The following is a 25714-nucleotide window of genomic DNA, read 5'->3' on the forward strand; positions in this document are numbered from 1 at the left end:
ATAAAACTAAAACTCTTTTAAGTGAATTTTCTGTTATATAAATCTTTGCACATCTGTTTCCTTAAGTTAATTTCTTAGATGTTGAATTTCTAGGGCAAAAGACATCAAAGTATTCAAGGCTTGTTTATCTGCTGCCTAATTACCATCCAGAAAAATTGTTCCCATTTACCTTCTTACTAGAAGTGCATCAAAACCCCTGGCTACATTTTTGAAAAAAGTTGCTAAATTGCTCTGCCCATGTTGCCACCTGCCACTCACTGTTTAACCCACTGTATTCTGGTTTCCAACCCAACTTTCCATTAAAATTAATCTGTTTAAGAAATTTAAATTTCACGCATAGGGGCACATGTACCCCAGTGTTTATAGCAGCACTTTCAACAATAGCCAAATTATGGAAAGAGCCTAAATGTCCATCAACTGACAAATGGATAAAGAAGATGTGGTTTATATATACAATGGAATACTACTTGGCAATGAGAAAGAATGAAATCTCGCCATTTGCGGTAACGTGGATGGAATTGGAAGGTATTATGCTAAATGAAATAAGCCAGTCAGAGAAAAACAGATACCATATGTTTTCACACATGGGTGGATCTTGAGAAACTTAACAGAAGACCATGGGGGAAGGGGGAGGGGAAAAAAAGTTACAGAGAGGGAGGGAGGCAAACCATAAGAGACTCTTGGATACTGAGAACAAACTGAGGGTTGATGGGGGTGGGGGAGAGGGGAAAGTGGGTGATGGGCACTGAGGAGGGCACTTGTTGGGATGAGCACTGGGTGTTGTATGGAAACCAATTTGTCAATAAATTATATTAAAAATAAATTTAAATTTCTATTTATGAAATAGAACTATTTAAAAATATTTAAAAATAGAAATCTTAAATCATGCAATTTAATGGTTACTTTTCTTCCTGAATGATTTAGAGATTGGCCCTAAAGACTTTTCCAGATGGCTAATATCATCCATCACATGTAGCTCTTAACTTTCTTGATTCTTACACTGTCAGTTGGCTCCCAATTCTTGGAGAATCTTCCTATGGTTTCCTATGAACTATCTCAATCCCCAAGGAGAAAAATTGTTTTAAATAGCATATAGGATTCTACTCATTCATCATCATCATCATCATGAATGATCATCATTATTACTCATTAGCCAGCTTAATGGATGTTGCTGAGGTCCACTGACCGACAATGTTTAAGAACTGTAGCTGCAAAGATGAATCCCAATGCACCAGGCTTCCTAGTATTCACATTCCTGTGTAGTATCCTTTCACATGGAATCTGGGCTGGCTCTATAACTTGCTTTAATCAAAAGATATGGCATAAGTGATGTTGTATCCATTCCAGTAATACATCTTCAGAAGGCCTGGCAGCCTCTGTTTCTGTGCTATTGGGAGGCCTAGGCTACTATGTAAGAAGTTTAGTTACTCTGCTGGAGAATCCACCTAAAATAATCATGTGGAAAAGCTATGGGGACAGGGACAGAGGCTGAGACTACATGGAAGAGAAAAGCCTAGCCATATCAGCATCCAACTGGATCCAGCCTTCCAGTCATCCTTGCTAAAGCATGAGACATGTGAGGGAAGCCATTTTGGATATGCCAGGCCTAGCCACCATCTGACTGTAACTATATGAGAAACTGCAAGAAAGAGCAATAGAAGAACCACCCAGTTGAAGCCATTTAACTTAAAGAATTCTGAGAGTTGGTAACAAATTGTTGTCTTAAGCGCCCAAGTTTTGAGATGGTTTTCTACACAGCAACAGGTAATGGAAACAAATTCCCTTATATATTGCCACTCATCTTTAACTGCTGGGACATGAAGATTTTGCTTGATCAGAAACAAAGCTTGAGATTCTTATGGCCTGAATTAAGTACATCTCTCGGCAAGAAAGGGAGATATCATAGAAGACAACAGTGAGGGTTTACACTCTATAAGGAAGGAACATTTGAACTAAAACCTGAAGGATGTAAAAGGGTCAGATATGTGGTTCAGCTGGAAGAAGGGCATCCCTAACACAGTGGAAAGACCCTGCAATGAGGAAAAGACCCTGCGATGAGAAAAAGCTGTGTGCTTTGGTACTGAGAGAAGAACTATCCATAAGAGCAAAGACACAGAAGCAAGGAAATCCCAGTTCTGTTGGTTCCTATGTGGCAAAACCTGAACCTTAGACTCCCAATTCTCTTAGCCAGTGACAGTAATCTCTTCATTCCCACAGGGAAGAGAACAAGATGAAGGTGTTTGAGGAATTCAACCAACATGATGAACATGTAAATTAGAAATGCAGTGGTCTGAATCCAGGCCTTCCGAAAATAGGAAGAAAGATCTCAGATACACAACCTAACCTTACACCTTAAGGAACTGGAGAAAAAAACAGCAAATAAAACCCCAAACCAGCAGAAGACAGGAAATAATAAAGATTAGAGCAGAAATTAATGCTATCGAAACCAAAAAAACAGTAGAACAGATCAATGAAACCAGAAGCCGGTTCTTTGAAAGAATTAACAAAATTGATAAACCACTAGCCAGTTTGATCAAGAAAAAAAAGGAAGGACCCAAATAAGTAAAATCAAGAATGAAAGAGGAGAAATCACAACCAACATAACAGAAATAAAAACAATAATAAGAGAATATTATGGGCAATTATATGTCAATAAAATGGGCAATCTGGAAAAAATGGACAAATTCCTAGAAATATATACACTACCAAAACTGAAACAGGAAGGAATAGAAAATTTGAACAGACCCATAGCAAGTAAGGAAATCGAATTAGTAATCAAAAATCTGCCAAAAAACAAGAGTCCAGGGCCAGATGGCTTTCCAGCGGAATTCTACCAAACATTTAAGGAAGAGTTAACACTTATTCTCTTGAAACTGTTCCAAAAAATAGAAATGGAAGGAAAACTTCCAAACTCTTTCTATGAAGCCAGCATTATCCTGATTCCAAAACCAGAATCTCTCTAAAAAAGAGAACTATAGACCAATTTCCCTGATGAACATGGATGCAAAAATCCTCAACAAGATATTAGCCAACTGGATCCAAGAATACATTAAAAAAAGTATTCACCACTACCAAGTGGGATTTATACCTGGGATGCAGGGCTGGTTCAATATCTGCAAAACAATTAACATCATTCATCACATCAATAAAAGAAAGGACAAGAACCATATGATCCTCTCAATAGATGCCGAGAAAGGATTTGACAAAACACAGCACCCTTTCTTGATAAAAACCCTCAAGAAAGGAGGGATAGAAGGATAATACCTCGAGATAATAAAAGCCATATACGAACGACCCACGCTAATGTCATCCTCAATGGGGAAAAACTGAGAGCTTTCCCCCTAAGGTCAGGAACAAGACAGGAATGTCCACTCTCACCACTGTTATTCAACATAGTATTGGAAGTCTTAGCCTTTGCAATCAGACAACACAAAGAAATAAAAGGCATCCAAATCGGCCAGGAGGAGGTCAAACTTTCACTCTTCGCAGATGACGTGATACTGTATATGGAAAACCCAAAAGATTCCACCAAAAAACTGCTAGAACCGATTCATGAATTCAGCAAAGTTTCAGGATATAAAATCAATGCACAGAAATCGGTTGAATTCCTATACATCAACAATGAAGCGACAGAAAGAGAAATCAAGGAATCAATCCCATTTACAGTTGCACAAAACACCATAAAATACCTAGGAATAAATCTAACCAAAGAGGTGAAAAATCTAAACACTGAAAACTATAGAAAGATTATGAAAGAAATTGAAGAAGACACAAAGAAATGGAAAAAGATTCCATGCTCCTGGATAGGAAGAACAAATATTGTTAAAATGTCGATACTACCCAAAGCAATCTACATATTCAATGCGATCCCTATCAAAGTAACACCAGCATTCTTCACAGAGTTAGAACAAATAATCTTAAAATTTGTATGGAACCAGAAAAAAACCCAAATAGCCAAAGCAATCTTGAAAAAGAAAACCAAAGCAGGAGGCATCACAATCCCAGACTTCAAGCTATACTACAAAGCTGTAATCATCAAGACAGTATGGTATTTGCACAAGAACACTTAGATCAATGGAATAGAATAGAGAACCCAGAAATGGACCCACAAACATATGGGCAACTAATCTTGGACAAAGCAGGAAAGAATATCCAATGGAATAAAGACAGTCTCTTCAGCAAGTGGTGCTGGGAAAACTGGACAGCAACATGCAGAAAAATGAATCTGGACCACTTTCTTACACCATACACAAAAATAAACTCAAAGTGGATGAAAGACCTCAATGTAAGACAGGAAGCCATCAAAATCCTCGAGGAGAAAGCAGGCAAAAACCTCTTTGATCTTGCCCACAGCAATTTCTTACTCAACACGTCTTCGGAGGCAAGGGAAACAAAAGCAAAAATGAACTATTGGGACCTCATCAAAATAAAGCTTCTGCACAGCAAAGGAAACAATCAGCAAAACTAAAAGGCAACCGACAGAATGGGAGAAGATATTTGCAAATGACATATCAGATAAAGGGTTAGTATCTAAAATCTACAAAGAACTAATCAAACTCAACACCCAAAAAACAAATAATCCAGTGAAGAAATGGGCAAAAGACATGAATAGACACTTCTCCAAAGAAGACATCCAGATGGCCAACCGACACACGAAAAAATGCTCCACACCACTCATCATCAGGGAAATACAAATCAAAACCACAATGAGATACCACCTTACACTTGTGAGATTGGCTAACATTAACAACTCAGGCAACAACAGATGTTGGTGAGGATGCAGAGAAAGAGGATCTCTTTTGCATTGTTGGTGGCAATGCAAGCTGGTGCAGCCACTCTGGAAAACAGTATGGAGGTTCCTCAAAAAACTAAAAATAGAACTACCCTACGACCCAGCAATTGCACTACTAGGCATTTATCCAAGGGATACAGGTGTGCTGTTTCAAAGGGACACATGCACCCCCATGTTTATAGCAGCACTATCAACAATAGCCAAAGTATGGAAAGAGCCCAAATGTCTATCAATGGATGAATGGATAAAGAAGATGTGGTATATATATATCTCTATATATATATATATATATATATATGGAGTATTACTCGGCCATCAAAAAGAATGAAATCTTGCCATTTTCAACTACGTGGATGGAACTGGAGGGTATTTTGCTAAGTGAAATTAGTCAGAGAAAGACAAAAATCATATGACTTCACTCATATGAGGACTTTAAGGGACAAAACAGATGAACATAGGGAAGGGAAACAAAAAAAATATAAAAACAGGGAGGGGGACAAAACAAAAGAGACTCATAAATATGGAGAACAAACTGAGGGTTGCTGAAGGGGTTGTGGGAGGGGGGATGGGATAAATGGGTAAGGGGCATTAAGGAATCTACTCCTGAAATCATTGCTTCACTATACACTAACTAATTTGGATGTAAATTTAAAAAAATAAAAAAATAAAGTTAAATTATTAAAAAAAAAAAAAAAGAAATGCAGTGGTCCAATAAAGCTATTTCTCAGCTGGGCCCCACTCTGTGCAACCCTGTGCAAATGGTATGTATCTTAATAGACACTTTCTCCTCTATAGCAGTGAGGTAAAGTGCAGGAAATGGAAACTAATCTAGGTAGTTAATGTAGGGAATTGAGTGCTTACAAAATCTTTGGAAGCAACCAATATGTCCTTTAGTACATGAATGGATAAATAAACTGTGGTATACCCATACAATGGGCTATTCATCAGTATTAAAAAGAAATGAGCTATCAAGCCATGAAAAGACATGAAGGAAACTTAAATGAATATTACTGTGTGAAAGAAGCTCAATCTAAAAAGACTATCCACTGTATGATTCCAACTACAATCTGAAAAAGGCAAAACTATGGAGAGAGTAAAAAATCAGTGGTTGGCAAGGGGTTACAGGTAGGGAAGGATGAATAAGGGAAGCACAAATTATTTTTAGGGCAGTGAAACTGCTCTGTAGGAAAATATAATCATGGAAAATGTCATCTATTTGTCAAAGGCTACAGAATGTACAATATCAAGAATGAACCCTAATGTAACTAACTATAGGCTCTGGGTGACAAAGAAGTGTCAACATAGGGTTATTGATTGTAACACATGTACCGTGTGGTGCTAGAATGTTGATAGTAGGGGAGGTTAGAGAGAGGTGGGTAGAGGAGAGAGGATATATGAGAACTATCTGTATTTTTCATTCAACCTTGCTGTGAACCTCAAACTGCCCTAAAAAATAAAGTATGGAGGTTCCTCCAAATATGAAAAATATAAATCCATATGACCCAGTAATTCCACTACTGGGTATTTACCCAAAGAACACAAAAAACACTAATTTGAAAAGATATATGCACTCCTATGTTTACTACAGCATTATTTACTATGGAAGCAACCAGTTTTCCATCCATAGATCAATTGATAAGATGTGGCTGATAGATAGATAGAGACATATACATACATACCTGCAAACATACATACATACACATACAATGGAATATTACTCAGCCATAAAAAAGAATGAGACCTTGCCATTTGTGACATGTATGGACCCACAAGGTATAGTGCTAGGTGAAATAAGTCAGATGGAGAAAGATGAATACCATTTGATTTTACTTATATGTGGAATCTAAAGCACAAAGCAAATGAACAAAGAAATTAAAAAAAACACATCTTAAATACAGAAAACAAACTGGTGGTTGAGAGAGGGGAAGGAGTTGGGGGATGGGTAAAACAGGTGAAGGGGATTAAGAGGTAAAAACTTCCAGTTATAAAATCAGTAAGTCATGAGATGAAAAGTATAGCAAGGTAATATAGTCAATAATATTTAATAATGTTGTATGGTGCAGAAAAAAATAAAGTCTATTATAAAACAAAACAAAAATCATTGCAAAGCCTGAAAAAGAAATATCAGAATGAGCTCCAGAAATGATTCCCAAAACAGCATTGCCAAACTAGCCCTCTAGGGAGTGCTTCCTCTGCCAGTGCCAAGAAGTGGGGTGTCAGGAAGCCACTAGTGGAACTATCTAGAACATACCACTGTAGCTGTGGTTCAGAGATCAGGAAGCTGCCACCCCCCACAAATCTTAAAGCTTGTATCACTCTTAAAGCTGGAGACTGAAAAGTGAAACGCTCCTACATGAAAACCTAAAGTCTCCATGATTTCGACTGTCAGCAGAAAACATCTGAAAATATCAGGATGTCCTCTGCCTAATTTCTGCCTTCAACATGCTCCAAAGGTGCAAACAGGCAGAACTTATTTGCATCCAAAACAAAAGCTACAACCTAGAAAATGTAGTGTTTAGCTTTCCAGACTCTGCTATATAGAAAAGCACACGGGAAAGAGGAATGGATGCCAAGGGCCCCGCCACCATATTCAATACAACCTTCGCTGACCTGACAGTCCACACCCTAGCCCCTGGAATGTATGAGGGGTGAGGTTGTATTGGCAAAGCTTCCATCACCATCATGTTTTCTGTCCAGTCATAGAAATCAAAAGATTTCTCTGAAGGTGAAGGTAGGAAACCTCTCCTACCTGTGGGTCAATGTACTGTGCCAAATCAGGCCGTCTTCTCATTCTCTCCCTGTTGTGTTGTGGCATCCATGAGAATGCACCTCGTAGACCTCCAATGCCTGGGAGTTAGTTAATTGACCAACGATCCCAAGTGTTTTGCTGTGAAATCCATCATCATGTTTGTACCAAGATTTCACTTCCCAACTTCTTACAAGCTGCTCCCAGACACTGACTGGGTGCAGCGGAGAGACTAAGGCAGCCTGTTCGTGGGAGACAGAGACTCCTCTGATGGCCAACTTTTGCTTGTGGACTCCCTGACAACCTTTCCCAAACCCATATCACACTGTAGGCAAGTCCTGGATGCTGTCACTCAACCTTCCTTTCCTCTACCCTTCACTGAGGATCAGACATGCATCACAGTCAACTAGTTCTGCCAGCCTTATCTAGCTCCTTCCCGTGTACTCTTACAGGCATTTCCTCTGATCAAATCCTTGCATTCTATTTTGATGCCTGCTTCTTGGAGAACCTGAACCAACATACTTGCCTCACTCATTCTGAACTCAAGACTTTGCTCTCTGTTCCTGACTGAACTCCCACCTGCAACGACTTGTCACATCTTTCTCAGCTACTCAAATCCTACCCATCTTGTGGATCCAATACCAATCATACCTCCTCCAGGAAGTCTTCCCTGCCTATTCTTGTCCTCCCAGATCCACACATTTTGCAGGTCTTCTGCTGTCTCTGGTTTCAAGAATATTGACATATATTGAGCTCCTTTAACATTTGAGGGCAAGGAATAGGTCAGGCATTCTTTATTAATATCCATAGTCCTTCTTAATGGAAAAGAGAACAGAATACAGTGGCTCTATTAAACTCTTGTTGAAATTATTGAATAGTTTGTAATTTAAAAAATGATAATTCTACCAACAAATAGAGGCAGGTATGTTGGTTCAGGTTCTCCAGCTAATAAACTGACTAAGCTTTTAGGGAGCACTGGGAAATGAGACCCCATCATTAACTTTTGGTGACTATGTAAAATTGCATCAACTTACTTGAGGCCAATTTGGCAATACGTAGCAGAAGTCTAAAAATGCACTTATTCTTTAACTTCTTTTTGTCTTTCTAGTAATATATCCCAAGGGAAACTTTAAATTACAAACATGTCAGTATAGCAGAGGTGGAGCTAAAGCAGGTACTTCTTATGAGTGGGATCTACACAGAGAAAACAGACCCACAAGGCATAGGTAAGCTTCTTCTCCTCCTTCTCTTCTGTTTCCTCTCTCCTCCCCTCCCTCTTTTCTCTGCCCCCCCCTTCCCACTCCTCCTTTTCTTCCTCTTCTCTTTCTCTTTCCTCCTCCCCCTTCATCTTCTTGATAATTAAGCTTTAATTCTACTTCTAGTGATTTTTAGACCCACTGGGAAAGGAAAGAGAGGATCTCTAGTCAAAGAAGCTTTTATAGGCTGTTTATACATCTCTGATATTTTCATGGGACCTTGAGGAATAAGGTGCACCTCACCTTTGAGTTTCTAAACCTACCCTCACATGAAAAACAGAGATCAATTTGGTTAAATAACTGCTAATGCTGGGTGGGCAGGGGAACTGTTGCTTACCAGACTGAAAATGGGCAATAGAATTATTCTGTAAGGATCCTGTGCATTCAGGATGTCTCTCCATCCAATACAAGGGTTTTAGGTAAAGGGCAGTCTAATTGCTTGAATTAGAGCAAGTGCCCTCACCTGCCACACTAGCAGGACTTCAGCCCTCCTCATTCCTTGTAAGTCTCTGAGTTTCCAGAAGGAGAGCTGATAGCTAATGCATAATCAGAGCTGCTGACTTGCTCTCTGTGGTCCCTTGCTTCAGGTCCTGCTCACTCCCTCTCTGGATCTGGGCCTTTGGGTGTTGATGCCAGGGCAGAAGCTCTCTGGGCCCCATGCTTAGCCTCCAATGCCTCTGATCCCCTTCCCTACTGCCCTGTTAGGCATTTCCTTACAATCTCTGCCTGCAGATCTCCACTGCTTACCTTCCTCTCCACACTATAGGAAAGCACCTGACTCTTCCCGGCTCTCTGTCTGAAGAGGTCGCTTAGCAACAGGAGCTGGCCTAGCACTCCTGGACACAGCTCCCTCACTCCTGCCCTCTGGGAATCCTGGGCTGTCCAAGGGGACCCAGAATAGGAGTTATCACAGGACAGCCCTGTGGCCCCTGCTGCTCATAATGTTCTTCCAGACTCCTTATTCATTCCTGGTGATTTTTCTCTGAGCAGCACATTTCCCCTCCCTGCTACCCAGCTTATACTGAGCAATCCCTCAGGCTGACATGTAGATATAGGTCTGAACCCCAATTTTGGATATGGTTAAAGTTCTTTCCTATAAATGGGTATCTAGCCAATCTGGGGATATTGCAGCCTTTCTGTTTGAAAGAGGCCATGACTAGCCTTGCTCTTAGAAAGCCCATGAGTGGTCAAAAATGGAAAAGTCCTTGGTTCTAGAGGTCAAAAACAGTTAAGGAGAGGTTGCTCCACTGCTGGAACAGCAATAATTTCAAGACACAGATCCCAGGCATTGGGTCTGAGGGACAAGTATTAATGGTACTGTAGGCATGAGGAGGCACCAGATTCTTCTAGGCTTTTATGACCCGGTCATGGCATGTGAGCTACCATAGTAAGTGGCAGAGCTGTCCTCAAGCCCAGATAAACCCAAGACTCACATCACCCCAAATCAGATCAGGCAAGAAACCTCATTATCAAGACTGGGCCTTTTGCTTATTTGTTTAAAACTCAACAGTTTTCTTAGGGCTTTACCTTAGATCAATGTCTGTCAATGGATTTTGTATGTTTTCTTCATGAGGGCCTGAATAACAAACAGGCCTTGTTATTATACAGGTTTCCTCCCCTATAAAATTTGACAGAACAATAAAAATGATGCCTAATATTTTCTAGTAATTTCTCATTTGTATTATTTAAATCTTTTATTTTTATTTTATAACCTTTTAAGTCATTTTTATATAAACAGATAGTATTTTTATTATTTTATTTTTTGTTTATTTATTTTTAAGTAGGCTCCATGCCCAACATGTAGCCCAATGTAGGACTTGAACTGACAACCCTGAGATCAAGATTCCAGTGCTTAAACCAACTGAGCCACTCAGGTACCCCACAAATTGATAGTATTTTTAAACCTATCTTTTTTATTATCCTTAAAATTTGGGAAGGAATTTTCTTATACATAATCGCATTTGATTATCACAAAGTGAGTTATAACAAGTTTCTTTACTCCTGTTTGAAAATGAAGAAACTGAGTCACAGAAAAGTTAAGTTGATTTGTTCAAGGTCACAGCTAATAGGTAACAAAGCTAGAAGTAGAATCCTACTTCTCATTCTCCCTTTAATCTGCTTTCTTCCACTGGACCAAACTAGATCATAATGAATTGATATAAGTAAGCAAGTTTGATTCCTGATCCTGCTTGCATTTTCCAGATTGGCCAAGAGATTGTATTTATAAAGGCCATGATCTTAAACTTGATGATGACTGGAGAACATTATGTGAAAAAAAGAGCTTCTAGGAGAGTAAGGAAAACCTAAGTTCTCCCAAGTTTCCAGGAGCACTATCACTCAGGTATATACCATAGGAGCAGATAAAAGCAGGGAGAAGAGTAAAAGAAAGCCTGTCTGAACTTCTGTCCACTCTCCTGGCCCCAGAGGTGGTCTCATTACCTCGTCATTTCATGAGATTTCACAAGGCTGTGGACCCATGCTGCACACTGGCAGGGCAGAAGTTTGGTGAGAGAGAGTGGAAGCCTCCCCTTACCTGAGGATGCCTCTAAGTCACTTCCTCATGTGGCCTTTCTTCTGTATTTATCTGATATATACCCCAGGTCAATAGCAGTGCTCTGAAATATACATAGTGAGTCTCAAGAAAAGTTCTGCTGAATGGAGAATAGCTTCTAAGACCTGCAGCCACATAAATTCTAACACTACTGGGTACTGGCTACAAGGCTACAATAATTCCTTCAGAAACTATTTTAAACTCCACAACATTTAACTTAAAATAAATTGCATAAAACTGTCTATTTTCAAATTAAAAATTGAAGCTTTTAATTCAACTAAAATTGTGCCGGAGCCCTCAAGTGTTTGATGTTATGGATGACTGGCTCATAATCCCAAGTTTGGAAAAATACAAATATGGCTAGCTCAGAATCAAATATGCTAGGTTTACTTTTAAAGAAATCATTATTTGATGAAACATTCAGTGCTTCATAAATTGAAAACAAAAAACTCATAGCTTCTGAGCAGCAGGCCATATAGGCCAAGCTATTTTTTCCAGTCCTGAGAGTTATCTGTGCAAGGAGCCACACTGAAAATTTCCCTTTGATCAATAGGATGGATCTGTATGACATTTGACAGGTTGGGTTGCGGTCAAGGGACAGAACTTTAATGTGCAAAACACTTGTACAGGCAGGGGTTGGATATATGAAGTGGCTTGGAAATACAAAAGAAGGATAAATATGTTTCAATGTATAATTTACACTATATTTATGATTCTGCTTTGATTTCAAAATAAATTAGTAATTAGAACTTCCCATCCTCATGCAGCTATATATTCAGAACAAAATCCTTGAGGCACTTTTAGATCATGGGCTCTCAGGACAAATGTCTGGATGGTTTGGGAATTTGAGGTGGGGGAGAATGCTGCAGGAATATATATGGCAAAGGCAAACCACTTAAATATGTCCTGAATTGTGCAATGGATTTTAGTATCACTGTGGTTAAATAATAACACTTTATGCATTTACTCATAACCACACCCCATGTTGTTTCCTATAATCACCAGTATACGAAGTGGAGGAACTCTATTACTGCAGTTGTCATCTCTATTTTTTTTTTTTTAGAGGCAGGGAGGGGGAGAGGGTGAGGGAGAAAGAGCATTTTAAACAGTTTCCACCACCCACTGGGGAGCATGATGCAGGGCTCAATATCACCACCATGAAATCATGACCATCAGATCATGACCTGAGCCGAGATCAAGAGTTGGACACTTAACCAACTGAGCCACCCGGGCATCCCAGTCCTCTCTATCTTTAGCCATCACTTTATTTACTCACCCAACAAATAAATTTTAACACAACTATAGAGGTGGCTCTATTGCTTAGTTGGTCTCACAAACACAACTGTGGGTCAGGCATTGAGCTAGACAGGTGGGGACAGAGAAAAAAGCAACACAGGCTATAGTCCTCACTTTTATGGAATTTAGAGTCAAGCTGTAGTTTTCTTTTAAGAGTTTTGCTTTTCTTTCCTGAATATTAAAATAATAAATAATCCTTGCAAAAAATTGAAGTAATAATATTACCTAGCATAAACCAAGCACGAAATGTGCTAAGTACCCCATAAACATTATTTAATCTTCACAATAAACCCATGGAGGATATACTGTTATCTCCACTTTACATGAAAAAACTGTCTCAGTTGATGTGAGATTCAGGATATGGAACATGGTCTGACTTCAGAACCCAAGTTTTAAACATGTAGCTATATGGTAGTTATCTCCAAAATGGGGCATTCTCACTAGGAGAAGTGTAAGAGAATCCACCAGGATACAGAGGGAAATATTAGAAATTAACTATAGATTTATACCTATATTTAATATGGATTGACAGTGCGACAATACTTGGCACATATTTCAGCTAATGATAGTAAACAAAGAAAATGTGGACATAGTCCTTAAGGAAGATGGGAGTTCAGAATCACACAGAGTTGAGGAATTTAGTCAACTTCCCGGTTAGTTGATTTCTGGCTTATTACCATGTATTATAGTTTTGCATATCTGTTAACTAGATTTATGATTCCATTATTTAGTTTTAACTAAACAAACCCCTCAAAATAGACCAATGTTTTTTTAAGGTCACACTAATCATAAGCACATGTGAAGAACCAAAAATGGCAAAGTTGATAATTCCACAACTAAAAAAAGCTCTTTGTTAAGAGAAAACACAAGTATCCTATTGGATTTCATATTCAGTGACATTGTTCTCACTAAAATGTAACTAATAATAATTTTATTGAAATCAAAATGGCTTCCTATATTATTAATAAAAATAAATTTATACTTATTTTAAAGTATTATTTCCCCTTTACCTTATTCTTTAACATGTATATGCTTTCTAATATATGAATTATATTAATGTATACAACATAAGAATGAACACATATACATATTTTGGGGGTACACATTCGAAACTTTTTGTGAAATCAAAAAATTTCAGATGTAGGAAAAGAATAATTCAAGTCTAAAAACACTGTGATAAATATCTTTGTAAATATGCCCATGTGAACAAACTGTTTATTTTTGTAGAATACTACTAAGTAGAGGGATGATTATATCAAATGTCATGACCATTTTTGAAACTTGATAAATACGGCCAAACTGCTTTCCAGAAAGCATTGCACTAATGTGCATGTCTAAGAAGAGTAGAGGAGAAATCATTTTTTGACTGTACACTTGCCCATTCTGAGTATTACCTTTTCTTATAATATTTTTTAATTTATAAGAGAAAAATGACCATTTTCTTTCAAGATTAATTTTTAGGTATGATGCGATGGCTCGTATCATTTCAGTGTCCATTGAATACTTACCTCTCAGGTGTACACAAGGTGTTTTGGCCACATTTGGGCATTGACTGGGAAAGCATGTATTTCCTCAGAGTGGATATGAATGTGATCTAAGAACAAATTATGAGAGGGGGAGCCAAATGCTGTCTTTCTTTTTTGTGAGTATCACTATGTATTTCTCAGAACACAAGAAAAAACTGAATAATAACATCATTGAAAATGTAGTTATAGGGTAAACACATGCAAGAGAATCAAGGTGGACCCCTTCCTTCCCTTCTACACAAAATTAACTCAGAATTTATTGTAGACCTAAATGCAAGAGCTCAAACTATAAAACTCTTAGAGGAAACCCAGGAGGGGGAGGAGTCAACATGGCAGAGAAGTAGGGGGACCTGAAATTCCCTTGTCCCTAAAACACAGCAGTATTGAGTCCGGAAGACTTGGAATTCCAGGATCTGGGCTGCAGAGTAGCAGAAACATCTCCAGGGGCACACAGGGACAACTTGGCAGCCATAGGTACATGATTGCGAATTGGGGGAGATAAAATGGGTGTCAAGGCATGGAAGGAAGGGATTCCCTTCTGTGGAGAGATGAAAGGAAGAGAAAGAGGCTATGAAAGTATAGGATTGTATTTGGACAAGAGAAAAACCACAGACCGGAGAACAGAAGGGGAGCTAGCCCCTGCTTGGTAGCGAGTTTGGAGGCACAAAGACAGCATTCCCTTCCCTTGAGTGCTGTGTGCTGTGGGAAGAAGGTATATAGCTGCTCCAAACAAAAGATTCTACAGGCACCCACCAGCCAGAGGCCCTTTGTCGGCTGGATGGAGTGGTACTACCCAGGAACCAGAGTGCGTGGAGTGGGATCCTTTAAGACATCGGGGTTTGAGGGATGCCTGGGTGGCTCAGTCGGTTAAGCATCTGACTTTGGTTCAGGTCATGATCTCACAGTTTGTGGGTCCAAAATCCACATGAGGCTCTGTGCTGACAGCTCAGAGCTTGGAGCCTGCTTTGGATTCTGTGTCTCCCTCTTTCTCTGTCCCTTCCCCAGCTTGTGCTCTGTCTCTCTCTTTCTCAAAAAAAATAAACATAAAAAAACAGAGACATCAGGGTTTGAATCCCAGCCGAGCGCCTGGGAGGGCGGGAGACTGTGGAGTGGGACAAACCAGCCCACTCACACCTGCACAGCACTGTGAGGATGGCCTGAACAGAGTGGTCTGGGACACCCAGTCAGGGGAGGAGAGACTGGGGTGTCACCATTTTTCTCCCCATCACCCACAAGGTGGGGCTTCACGGAACAGACAGTGACAGTGGACCCATGCGGAGGCAGGACCCGCCTACACCAAACCATGCCTCTCCATGCATGGTAACTGCTATCTACAGGAGCAAGATTGACACTGACCTAACTAGAGAGCCCTTCCTCCAGACCAGTGCAGCCACTGGTTCCAAGGCACCATCAGATATTGGTCCAGAGGGGTTTTTCATTTTCTGATTTGATTCTTGGTCAATTCTATATATATATATAGTTTTTTTCTTCCTTTCCTCCTTCTTATTTCTTCCCTTCTCTATTCTGGTTGTTGGTCTCTTTAAGCAGACATTTTTAACTTATTCTTTGTACACTTCTTCTGTATCCCCTTCTTCTTTGCTTACCTCTCTCTCTTTCTGGACAAAGCCATATAGTTTCTCTGATTCTATGTCAATTTTTTTTTCTCTTTTCTTTTCCCTGCCCCTGTCTTGTCTCTCTTTATATGGAATAAAGCTTCTTCCACCACCACCCCCCTGCCACCTTATGTGGCAAAAAATTTAAAATTTTTTCCAGGGTACTTCAATGAACAAACAAAGCACACCTGGTGGAAGGTTCAAACCACCACCACGAGTAGGGAGATAAAGCAACCACAGACACAATAACAGAGAGCATGCAAGTCACTCCAAACACACCTCCTGAAGGGCCAGGCCCTGGACAGTGTATGACCCCTTTTTAATATAGTAGTGCTTGCAGGTGAAGGACACATAACAAGCTATTAAAACACATAAAGGACAGAAAACTAGCCAAAATGACAGAATGGAAGAATGCGCCTGAAAAGAAATTCCTGGAAGAAATGACAGCTAGAGAATTGCTTAAAACATATATAAACAATAAATCTGATAAAGAATTTAGAATAATAGTCATAATATTAACAGCTGGGCTTGAAAAAAGCATAGAAGACAGCAGAGAATCTATTGCTGTAGAGATCAAGAAACTAAGAAATAGTCATGATGAATTAAGAAATGTTGTAAATGAGGTGCAAAATAAACTAGATGCAGTGACATCAAGGATGGAGGAAGCAGAGGGGAGAAGAAGTGAAACAGAATATAAAATTATGGAAAATGATGAAGGTGAGAAAAAGAGAGATAAGAAAATACTAGACCACGAGGGGAGAATTAGAGACCTAAGTGATTCAATGACACATAATAATATCCGTATCATAGGAGTTCCAGAAGAAGAGAGAGAAAAGGGCAGAAGGTTTACTTGAACAATTCATAGCTGAGAACTTCCCTAATCTGGGGAAGGAAGCAGACATCCAAATCCAGGAGGCACAGAGAACTCCCTTCAGATTCAACAAGAATAGGTCTTCTCCATGGCATATCATAGTGAAACTGGCAAAATACAAAGATAAAGAGAGAATTCTGAAAACAGCTAGGGACAAATGGGCCTTAACCTATAAGGGTAGACACATAAGGGTAGTAGCAGTCCTGTACATTGAAACCCGGCAGTCCAGAAGGGAGTGGCAGGAAATATTCAATGTGCTGAATAGGAAAAATATGCAGCCAAGAATACTTTATCCAGCAAGAATAGAATAGAATAGAATAGAATAGAATAGAAGGAGAAATAAAAGCTTTCTGAGACAAACAAAAACTGAAGGAATTCATGACCATGAAACCAGCACTGCAAGAGATCCTAATCCTAAAAGGGACTCTGTGAGAAGAATGCTGTGAAGACTACAAAGGACCAGAGACATCATCACAAGCATAAAATCTACAGGTAACACCATGACACTAAATCCATATCTTTCAATAATAACTCTGAATGTAAATGGACTAAATGCCCCAATCAAAAGACACAGGGTAACAAAATTGATTAAAAAAAACATGATCCATCTATATGCTGTCTACAAGACATTCATTTTAGACCTGAGGACACCTTCAGATTGAAAGTGAGGGGATGGAGAACCATCTGTAATGCTACTGGAAGTCAAAAGAAACCTGGAGTATCCATACTTATGTCAGACAAACTAGATTTTAAACTAAAGGCTGTAACAAGAGATGAAGAGGTCATTATATAATAATTACAGGGTCTGCAAATGCAAGCCGGTGCAGCCACTCTGGAAAACAGTATGGAAGTTCCTCAAAAAACTAAAAATAGAACTACCCTATGACCCAGCAATTGCACTACTAGGCATTTATCCAAGGGATACAGGTGTGCTGTTTCGAAGGGACACATGCACCCCCATGTTTATAGCAGCACTATCAACAATAGCCAAAGTATGGAAAAGCCCAAATGTCCATCGATGGATGAATGGATAAAGAAGATGTGGTATATATACACAATGGAGTATTATTCGGCAATCAAAAAGAATGAAATCTTACCATTTGCAACTACGTGGATGAAACTGGAGGGTATTCTGCTAAGTGAAATTAGTCAGTCAGAGAAAGACAAAATCATATGACTCCACTCATATGAGGACTTTAAGAGACAAAACAGATGAACATAAGGGAAGGGAAACAAAAATAATATAAAAACAGGGAGGGGGACAAAACAGAAGAGACTCATAACTATGGAGAACAAACTGAGGGTTACGGGAGGGGTTGTGGGAGGGGGGATGAACTAAATGGGTAAGGGCCACTAAGGAATCTACTCCTGAAATCATTGTTGCACTATATGCTAACTAATTTGGATGTAAATTTTAAAAAATAAAAAATGAAATTAAAAAAAATAATTACAGGGTTTATCCATCAAGAAGAGTAACAATTATAAATGTCTATGCACCAAATTTGGAGGCACTCAAATATATAAAACAATTAATCACAAACATAAGCAGTCTTATTGGTAAGAATGTGGTAATTGCAGGGGACTTTAACACTCCATTTACAACAATAGACAAATCATCTGGACAGAAAATCAATGAACAATGGCCCTGAATGACACACTGGACCAGATGGACTTGACAGATATATTCAGAACTTCTCATATAAAAGCAGCAGAATATACATTCTTCTTAAGTACCCATGGAACATTCTCCAAAATAGATCACATACTGGGTCACAAAACAGCCCTCAATAAATATAAAGGAAGTGAGATCATACCATGCATATTTTCAGATCACAGCACTATGAAACTTGAAATCAACCGCAAGGAAAAAATTTAGAAAGCTTCCAAAGCCATGGAGGCTACAGAACATCCTACTAAAGAATGAATGGATTAACCAGGCAATTAAAGAAGAAATTTAAAAATAAATGGAAGTAAATGAAAATGAAAACATGACAGTCCAAACCATTTGGGAGGCAGAAAAGGCAGTCCTAAGAGGAAAATACATTGCAATCAAGGCCTATCTCAAGAAACAAGAAAAATCCCAAATACAACACCTAACAGCAAACCTAAAGGAATTAGAAGCAGAACAGCAAAGAAACCCCAAAGCCAGCAGAAGAAGAGAAATAATAAAGATTAGAGCAGAAATAAACAATATAGAATTAAAAAAAAGCCACAGTAGAACAGATCAATGAATCTAAGAACTGTTTTTTTGAGAAAATAAAAAAAGTGATTAACCCTAGCCAGACTTCTCAAAAAGAGAAGAGAGAGAACCCAAATAGATAAAATCACACATGAAAGAGGAGAGATCACAACCAACACCACATAAATACAAAAATTATTAGAGAATACTATGAAAAATTATATACCAACAAACTGGACAACCTGTAGGAAATGGACAAATCTCTAGACACCCACACACTACCAAAACTCAAACAGGGAGAAATAGAAATTTGAATAGACCCATAACCAGTGAGGAAATTGAATCAGTTATCAAAAATCTCCCAACAAATAAGAGTCTTGGGCCAGATGGCTTCCCTGGGGAATTCTACCAGACATTTAAAGCAGAGTTAATACCTATCCTTTCCAAGCTGTTCCAAAAATAGAGATGGAAGGAAAGCTTCCAGATGCATTCTATGAAGCCAGCATTAACTTGATTCCCAAACCACACAGAGACCCCACTCAAAAGCAGAATTACAGGCCAATATCCCTGATGAACATGGATGCAAAAATTCTCAATGAGATACTAGAAAATCAAATTGTACACCATGATCAAGTGGGATTCACTCCTGGGATGAAGGGCTTGTTCAATGCTTATAAATCAATCAATGTGATATATTACATTAATAGAAGAAAGGATAAGAACCATATGATCCTTTCAATAGATGCAGAAAAAGTATTTGACAAAATACAGCATCCTTTCTTAATAAAAACCCTCAAGAAAGTCGGGATAGAAGGAATATACCTTACCATCATGAAAGCCATATATGAAAAGCCTACAGCTAATATCATCCTCAATGGGGAAAAACTGAGAGCTTTCGCCCTGAGATCAGAAACACAACAGGGATGATGTCCACTCTCACTGCCGTTGTTCAACATAGTGTTAGAAGTCCTAGCCTCAGCAATCAGATAACAAAAGGAAATAAAAGGCATCCAAATTGGCAAAGAAGAAGTCAAACTTTCACTTTTCACAGATGACATGATACTCTACATGGAAAACTTTAAAGACTCCACCAAAAACCTGCTAGAAGTGATACATAAATTCAGCAAAGTTTCAGGAAACAAAATCAATGTAGAGAAATCGGCTGCACTTCTATACATCAATAATGAAGCAACAGAAAGAGAAATCAAGAAATTGATCCCATTTACAATTGTACCAAGAACCATAAAATTGACCTAAGAATAAACGTAACCAAAGATGTAAAAGATCTGTGTGCTGAAAACTATAGAAAACTTATGAAAGAAATTGAAGATACAAAGAAATGGAAAAACATTCCATGCTCATGGATTGGAAGAATAAATATTGTTAAAATGTCAATACTACCCAAAGCAATCTACACATTCAATGCAATCCCAATCAAAATTGCACCAGCATTCTTCTCAAAGCTAGAACAAACAATCCTAAAATTTGCATGGAACCACAAAAGACCCCAAATAGCCAAAGTAATGTTGAGAGAACGGAAGTGGGAGGCACCACAATCTTGGACTTTAGCCTCTACTATAAAGCTGTAATCATCAAGACAGTATGGTATTGGCACAAAAACAGACACATAGACCAATGGAGTAGAATAGAGAACCCAGCATTTTACCCACAAATGTATAGCCAACTAATCTTTGACAAAACAGGAAAAAGTATCAATGAAAACAGTTTCTTTAGCAAATGGTGCTGGGAGAACTGGACAACAAATGAAACTGGACCACTTTCTTATACCATACACAAAAATAAACTCAAAATGGATAAAAGACCTAAATGTGAGGCAGGAAACCATCAAAACCCTAGAGGAGAAAACAGGCAACAATCTCTTTGACCTCATCTGCAGCAATTTCTTACTCCACATTTTGTCAAAGGCAAGGGAAATAAAAGCAAAAATGAACTATTGGGACCTCATCAAGATAAATAGCATTTGCACTACAAAGGAAACAATCAACAAAACTAAAAGGCAACCGATGGAATGGAAGGATATTTGCAAATGACACATGGGATAAGAACTTAACAGACTCAACACCCGAAAAGCAAATAACCCAATGAAGAAATGGGCAGAAGACATGAATACACACTTTTCCAAAGAAGACATCCAGATGGCCAACAGACACATAAAAAGATGCTCAACATCACTCATCATCAGGGAAATATAAATCAAAACCTCATTGAGATACCACCTCACGCCAGTCAGAGCGGCTAAAATGAACAAATCAGGAGACTATAGATGCTGGAGAGGATGTGGAGAAACGGGAACCCTCTTGCACTGCTGGTGGGAATGCAAACTGGGGCAGCCGCTCTGGAAAACAGTGTGGAGGTTCCTCAAAAAATTAAAAATAGATCTACCCTATGACCCAGCAATAGCACTACTAGGAATCTATCCAAAGGATACAGGAGTACAGATTCAGAGGGGCACATGCACCCCAATGTTTATAGCATCACTTTCAACAAAAGCCAAATTATGGAAAGAGCCCAAATGTCCATCAACTGATCAATGGATAAAGATGTGGTTTATATATACAATGGAATACTACTTGGCAATGAGAAAGAATGAAATCTTGCCATTTGCAACAACGTGGATGAAACTGGAGGGTATTATGCTAAGTGAAATAAGTCAGTCAGAAAAAGACAGATATCATATGTTTTCAGTCATATGTGGAAGTTGAGAAACTGAATAGAAGACTAATGGGGGAAGGGAAGGGGAAAAAATAGTTTCAAACAGAGAGGGAGACAAACCATAAGAGACTCTTAAATACAGAAAACAAACTGAAGGTTGATGGGGGGGTGGGGGAGAGGGGAAATGGGTAATGGGCATTGAGGAGGGCACTTGTTGGGATCAGCACTGGGTGTTGTATGTAAGCAATGAATCATGGGAATCTACCCCCGAAGCCAAGAGCACACTGTATACACACTGTGTGAAGTAACTTGAAAATAAATTATATTAAAAAAAGGAAGAAGAAGAAGGAGGAGGAGGAGGAGGAGGAGGAAGAGGAGGAGGAAGAGGAGGAGGAGGGGGGAGGGGGAAACCCAGGAGTAAATCTCTGTGACCTTGAGTTAGGCAAAGCCTTCTTACATAGGACATCAAAAGTACAAATGATAAAAGAAAAAATAGATAAATTGGACTTTATCAAAACAAAAAACTTTTGTATTTCAAAGAACACCAAGAAAGTGAAAAAACAACCCACAGAAGGGGATAAATATTTGCAAATAATATCTGATAAGGGATTTGTATCCAGAATATACAAATAACTCTTACAACTCAATAATACAAAGAGGGTCTGAATTAGGCATTTCTCCAAAGAAGATATACAGATGGCTAATAAGCACATGAAAAGATGCTTAACATTACTAGTCATTAAGTACTAATGACCAAACTGAGACATGTCATACCCACCAGGATGACTATAATCAAAAAGAGATACAAAAACAACTGTTGGTGAGAATGTGGAGACACTGGAACCTTACATGTAATATAAATGTAAAATGATGCAGTCACTTTGTAAAACAGTTTGACAACTTCTCAAAATCTTAATTGTAAATTTATCATTTGACCTAGCAATTCCACTCCGAGATATATACTCAAGAGCAACGAAAAAGCACAAAAACTTGTCCACACAAAAACTTGTACGCGAATGTTCACCGCAGCATTACTCATAGAAGCCACAAAGTGGAAAAAACTCAAATATCTGGGCGGATAAAAAAAATGTAGTATTTCTACACAATGGAATATTATTTGACAATAAAAAGGAATAAAGTACTACAACATGGATGAAACTTAAAAACATTATGCTAAGTGCAAGAAGTCAGTCACAGAAGACTACATATTGTAAAATTCCATTTATATGAAATGTTCAGAATAGGCCAATCTAGAGAGACAGAAAATAGATTACTGATTGCCTAGGGCTGGGGATGGGGAGGGGCAATACGGAGAGAGCCTGCTAACGGGTATGGTGTTTCTTTTTGGTGTGATAAAAATGTCCTAAGATTGATTGTAGTGATGGTTGCACAACTCTGAATATACTACCAACCACTGAATTGTATGCTTCAAATGGGTGAATTGCAGAGTAAGTGAATTATGTGCCAGTAAACCTATTAAAAATGTATAGCAGTAATATGAAGAATGTCTGTATAATAGACATTGTCTTCTTTGTATTCCACTATCGTTAATATTTGACTTTTTTAATTTGAAAAAAGTATGCTCTATTCTTGGAAACATCCTTTTGATATATTATGTTCTGTCTCTGCCAATTGTGAAGTGCTATTATTAATAAAAATTAATTATGTTACCTACCTATGAGTAGCTGACATTAGACGGTGCTTAAGAGCAGACAGGCCTTATTCCTGTCCTCCATGTGAAACATAACTTTTTGAGCAGAGTAAGGTTTTTTTTTTTTTTTTTTTGCTTAGAATAGGAAGGCATAGACATATTCAATTTTAGTAAAATAATCTTACAGACTATCTGTGGGGACCTTTTTGATGTGAAATTAAATTGTGGCACAGACAGAGATTTTATTACATTTACATGGACCCATAAAATAACTTTTATGGTTCCCAGTGGTGCAAATCCTCCTTAATTTTGTTAATTATTTCCCCCCAGTTATCCTTAGCCATGTCTGCTAATTCAGTATTGATCTTGATACTAAGATATGTTATGGTCTTAGAAATTCACTTGAGTCCCCACTGATGAAAAGAACTAAGGAAGCAGATCTTACCCGAGGTAATGTTTTGGATAGATTCCAATTAATATTATAGCTGAGGATGACGATGTCCTTCCTCCCAATGTTCTGACTTGTTCTTCAGAGCTGGGTTTTTAAGCCAGAATAGGATGTTAGAGACTGTCCCAGAAAAATCTGAGGGGGAGATGGTTTCGCACCTGCACTCTGGTATGCTCATCCTGCTTCCGTTATGCGCTCCCTCCTACATGAACCTGGAAAATGATCTGTTATTCTGCTTGTTTCTATTTTTTTCTGTATTAATCCTTCCCAATTAACCTATTCACACTTCAATTGGAATTTTCTGAGGGAAAGGTCTTAAATAAGCTGTTCTTAACTGCACTATTCAGCAAGTAATTTGTTACTATTCATAGTTATATTACTGATGTTTTTAAATGATTTGCTTTAAAAACTAATAATAAACAAGACCATGTTCAAGGTTACCTTCTCACTCTCAGTTGCCTCTGGGTGTGATTTGGAGTGGGGAAGGGTGCAGTTACCCCTAACACAGTGGGAATTGGATATAATCCTCTGTCCAGAGGGAGTCACATTGGTCAAAGGACCTTCCTAGTTGGCTCATTTCACTTTACCAAGCATTTGCGGAATGCCTACTATGTACAAAGCATTAATTGGATACGAGTTGCTTTTTCAAACTAAAACTTCAATGTACCTTCAATTTCTGGGTCATCCAATTAATTCTAACATGTTAAAGGACTTTCTGTTTTATGATACATAATTATATAACGTAGGCCTCTTGTGAATCTTAATTCTTTCATTAACTTACCTCATTTAACTTATTAGATACCCATTTATAGCTTTGTAAAATGTACTGTACTTAAAAGTAATAACTGCGGCCCTTTAAAATATTTTAAAATTCATTTTTTTCATTAAAAATCAAACTAATTTCTTCTTCCCCTGTCTATTATTTTGAAATATTGAGGTTATGCTCCTCAGATTCCTTTGTCTTGTTTCTTTCTCTCTCATATTATCAGGTCTCAAAGGGCACCCCATGGTGTAATGTGGAACACACTCCTGATTCACAGTCTTGGACTCTGGTTGATGATGTAACAATGAACCTGCTTAATAATCCCTCTCTCTCCAGGTTGCAAGGGTAATTAAGTGGTGTGCGTGTCTGTGTGTAGTGTGCGTGTGTGTGTGTGTGTGTGTCTGTGTGTGTGAGAGAGAGAGAGAGAGAGCGCGGGAGAGGGAGAGAGACATGGGGTGGGGTGTGTTGCCTTGACGAAAGTTAAACCCCAGGATGTTTTGTGAAGTCAGCAAAATTTGCCTCTTTCTTCATGAGTTTCACCCTTTTCCGTCCTGGGTGATACCTTCTGATCCCCACTTCAGTCACCTGTGGTTGTCTTCCTTATTCTCCTATTAAAATACTCTCAAATACTCCACTTATACAAATGTATATGGAAAAACACTTTGGAATTATTTTACATATTTACATTTAATAGGCAAGTATTCTTTAAATACCTTTCTGCTCAATAAACCATTCCAAAACTTAGTGGTTTGAGACACAAAAAATTACCTTTCACGGTTCTACAATCTGGGACAGGCTCAGCAGGGTGGTTCTCCAACTCCATGTGGTGTCTGCTGGGACTGGAAAGTCTAAGAAGGCTTCTTGCTCACGTACCAGGTGCCTCCAGAGGGATGGCTGAAACAGCATGGTGTTCCTCACAGCATGGTGTTCTTACAGTGACTGGACATCTTGCATAGTAGCTGGCTTCTCATTGGGAGCAGGCATGAGCTGCTAGTCCTCCTAAAGGCTAAGGGGTGGACTTATCCAAACAACAGCTTCACCCAAGCAATTCCCAAGGCCAGCCCAGGTTCAAAGGCAGGAGAAATAAACTCCATCTCTTGACTGGATGACTGGCGTACATGTACTGGACAGGGAGGAACAACTGGGAACAGCTGTCTTGCATAACGTACAAAATTAATATACAACGGGGTACAGGGTGTGAAGTATGTTTTTTGACAGCCCCATCCCTGAGACACTGTTATGCTTAAGTATGCTTTCAGAGATATTCTATACATCAATAAGCATAAGCTTTGTGTATATGTGTGTATGTATATATATATATAAACTATATAAAACACAGTATTGATATA

Source organism: Panthera uncia, assembly GCF_023721935.1.
Source record: "Panthera uncia isolate 11264 chromosome A1 unlocalized genomic scaffold, Puncia_PCG_1.0 HiC_scaffold_17, whole genome shotgun sequence".
Taxonomy (NCBI): domain Eukaryota; kingdom Metazoa; phylum Chordata; class Mammalia; order Carnivora; family Felidae; genus Panthera; species Panthera uncia.